Raw genomic sequence first — 4,546 nt, forward strand, 5'->3', positions numbered from 1 at the left:
CACACATGGTTTTGGCTAGAGCTAAGTCACCCCATAATTTTGTGGATTTGGCTTAAATTGATCCTTTTATTGAAGCTCAGCCCCATGAATCAACTAAGCCAAGCAAAAAAGTAGAAATTATCCACCATGTACTATTTCTTTTTTGATATAAACCATGCCCTCTTTCTAATTTTAAATTGGAAAAAGGCTAATGCAGCAGGTATATCTAGATCTGTGTATATAGCTTGTCCAACAGAACCAGTTTGAGCATGATCCTCTTCTTTGCTCATGCTCAATTCTAAGGTTGTTCGCGTTGGATAGAGCACTATCTGTTTGACGGAGCAAGCGATTCGCCTCTGCTGATGCTTCCACACCACCTTTCTGCTTCTTTGCTTCTTCTAGTTTGCCTAGTTTGTCCTTTCTCCTTGCGTCAAGCTTTTTTGTTGTTTTTTCCAATTCTTCAATGTTCTCCCCAAGGTTTCGCAAGACCTGAAACTTAGCTCCGATAGGACTCACCACATATGTGCAAAACATCCTAGTATTGGGCTTAGTATTGTGGTTATGATAACCATAATTCACACACACAGCGGCGAGAGAAAGGTAATAAAAGAAATGGAAAACCTTATATGAAGTAAAGTGCTTCTAATCTGTGGAGAGAGAAATTTTTGAGGATTGGAAAACCAGTTGTTAATCTGTCGAGAGAGAGAGAGAGAAATTCTTGAGGATTGGAAAACCAGTTGTTATAATGCATTTGCATCTTGCAAGGGGACTACATAAAGCTAATAACATCTTATTCTATTGGGAGTGTTTGAGTGATGAGTCTATAGGTGCCTTTAAACTTGACAATATTTTTTTAATTATTTTTATAATCTTATTTTTAAAGGTTGTTAGAGTACTTACTAGGTAGCAATGATGTATACAAACTAATTTCCTTGATAATCTTTACCAAAACCAATATTTTCTTAGACCCTTTAAGCAAGAACAAAAGTAACCTTTAATCATCCTGTGTGTACAATCACACACAAAGGATGAGAAGGGTGCACTGTAGACCCTAATCAATCATCCAATGGTTGTGTTCATGCACAGTCGTGTTGTCGTAAATAAAACCTTTTACCTAAATTTTTAGATATTTATTGAGAAATAATCAATAAGGGAGTGTGCGCGTGTATTAGAATTTCTCTCTTGTGATCAAAGTTTTAAATTTGGGATTGATCTCACTTGATGCAAATAAGATTGGTATCAATTAGGATTAGACTTGATCGGACATATTTACCTTATTTTAAAAAAATGGTATTTTGAATCATTTTACTCTCATACATTTCTAATTGATTATTTTCAGAATGGTCAAATCAAGAATTGATCTCGACCAATATGAATTTGATCCAATTTTTAAAATTATGCTTGTGATTCGCAAAACAGATGGAAGAAGGAAAGCTGCAACAGTTGTGGCCATGGTTTTAAAAACTTAGAACGGATCCTTCAATATCGAATTGATACCGATCTTGATCGAGACTGATCTTTAACCAATGCACCGGTAAGGTATAAAGGTAAAATGATAATAAAAATTTATTTTTATTAAAAAATAAAAATAAAAATATCTAATATTATTCGATTCTATATAACACGGATTGACATCAACTTTGACCAATACTAAGATCCGTCCAAAGTTTTAAAACTTTGTTGGTGACCCGTGATATAAAAGAGGTACCTGTACAAGTCAAACGCGGAAGCGCGTACATTTTTTTTTTTTTTTTTTTTTTCTTTTTCTTTTTTAATCAGGGAAAACGCGGCTTGCCAAAAAAAAAAAGTCAGAAAATCGCGTAAAGGTTGGCATGTGCCGCAAAATGCGTCCAATAATACTGCTCCAAAAAGTCAAATGCCTACATGGGGTGCCTGTATGTACTTTTTTTTTTCTTGAGAGAATGTATATGCACTCTAAATCAAGGTTCAAGCAATCGGAATCAATTTTTTTTTTTTTTTTTATGGAAAGAATCAAAATCTGTTGAATCGGTCAATTTAATCAGACTCAAATTAGTTGAATCAGAATAAGTTGAGACCTCTTATTCTTGCACTCTGTTTTGTATAGCCTTACCTGATGTTTGATCTCCAAAGTTTCATATTTTTTTTTNTATTTTTTTTTTTTTTTGTGAGAAAATATTTTTTCATCCAATGGGTTAGGATGGATCTCTCACACCAGTATTTTATCAACAATCAAATGAGAAGAAAATACGAAAAATTATATGATTACAGGCTTCTGGGTTTTCCTTTACAAAACCCATCAAAAGTTTCAGCTAATAAAAATACCTAAAATTAGGTTTTCTTTTACAAAATTACCCACTTAAAGTTTAAGTTAATAAAAATACCCAAAATTGAGTTTGGGTTTACGAAATTACCCACTCAAAGTTTCAATAATAAAAAAATACACAATTATATATGGAAGATGAAGACTCACTATTTTGATGATTATATGTGGAAGATGAAGATTCAATATTTTGGGTAGTTTTATAAACCCAAACCTGATTTTAGGTATTTTTGTTAAATGAAACTTTGGATGGGTAGTTTTGTAAACCCAAACCTAATTTTGAGTATTTTTGTTAACCAAAACTTTTTATGAGTAAGTTTGTAAAAGGAAACCCGAAAGTGGATAGTCATGTAATTTTCGTAAGAAAATATCACAACAGTTCAATTATTCCATAGTGTACTCTATCCCTAAACCACGATGCAATCTCCACATCCCTCTTTCTCTCTCTCCTCCACCACTAGGAGCTGCAGATTTTTATCCTACTCTTCTAATTGGGAGTGGCTAGAGAAGGGCAGATAAGGGTTTTGTGTATGTCTCTCTTTTCTTTTCTCTCTCCTATTTTTCTTTGTCTCTCCTATATATTGTCACTTTCCCCTCATAACCTACAATTTCTTCACATTTTTAACCTTGGACTTTTTTCTATCTTTACTCTCCCATCACCACCTCCAACGCTAAGGTGGAAGCTACTAGAGTTCATGCCGGTGGACGATATTGGGAGTACCAGCGGGGGTGCGCATTTTGAGAGATGATGATGATGCTCACCCAGCTCCATCCATTCTCCTCCATGTTTGCCAAGCTACGTTCTAAATCCTTCTATGGCCAACAGTATTTCCTTATTCTTCCCATCTGTATTTGACGAATTGTAGTCACCAATTGGTGGGGCATATAGATACCATGGCATGCTGATTTTGTGCCCTATTATAATATCTTACCCTTCTTCATTCAAATGTGAAAACCTAGTTAATTTAGAGTCTTAAGCTTTAAACAAATGTAAATGTTTATACCATTTGGTGTAGTTTATGTTAAGGATCCTTTACCATATTAAACATATGAAAACACTATAGTATTTAGAATACAAGAATCATCAGCCAATTATAAAAGATTAATCATGGGTGTAGTCCCTAAACCAAGAACAATAAAGTACTCTCATCTTAAAATACATAATCATATAGATTTACCATATCTATAATAATCAATGGGACATCCATGACATGAACCATAAATGGGAATAGAGAAGTACCTGTGTAAGTTTAGAAGTCCCATGAACCTCTGTTTCATGTGGTTAAACATTACTCCCATGAAGATGACAATGACGAACTACGCAAGTGGAGTCCTTCTACTGAGATCTTCTGCAGCCTCTTACTCTAAGGTTTCCTCTCTTTCTGTGCACTTGCTATTGTGAGAAAGCCATGCTCCCAAAACCAATAAGGCATTAAAGTAATGGCTGCAGGGACTGTCAGTATTCTATTTATAATAGAATCCTTAAAACCCTATTTCACTCTCACAATGGAAAAAGCTAGGAGTTTCCTAATCAGAGTGGATCTATAATTGCTTGGGCCCAATGGATCAATCGGTATCAGTTAAGCTCACATAAAAATCCTAATAATCTCCCACTTGGGCTACACTGATACTGATATCTTTCCATTGACACCTGACCAAATAATCCCAAGACTGAACATCACTTAAACAAACTTTGATTCAATCAATAATCTCTACTGTTGAACAATAGTAGAAAATACACCTCAATATATGGTATATAACTATCTAATGTTATAAACAATAGAAAACTATCAATCCAAATCGCCTGGAAACATATATATATATATATATATATATAATTGATATCATATCTATGATCACATAAAATATACATTACCTTATAGGTCATTTCCTAATCTAAAGATCAGCCTACCTTGAAAATCTCATAGATAGTAAACTTTGATATTAATCAATACTTAGGCAAACCACCCTTTTCTTGAATTAATATCTTACTTTGGCATATTGCTTATGGTTAACCGTCACTTCCATGGATTTAGGTTAAATACCACCATAAATCACAACATTTGGCAAACTGCTTGTGGTAAACCACCACTTTTTTGGACTTAGGCTAAATACAGCCATACATCACAAATTCTGATAAAATATCATCAATTACCTTAACTTATCGTCAATTACTTTGGCTAAGCATTGCCAATAAACCTTAGCATGCACAACTTTAAACTTTGACTTTTATCATCTTTAAACTTTGATTGTCGCTACCATGAT

Source organism: Macadamia integrifolia, unplaced genomic scaffold (genome assembly GCF_013358625.1).
Source record: "Macadamia integrifolia cultivar HAES 741 unplaced genomic scaffold, SCU_Mint_v3 scaffold3414, whole genome shotgun sequence".
NCBI classification, from domain to species: Eukaryota; Viridiplantae; Streptophyta; class Magnoliopsida; order Proteales; family Proteaceae; genus Macadamia; species Macadamia integrifolia.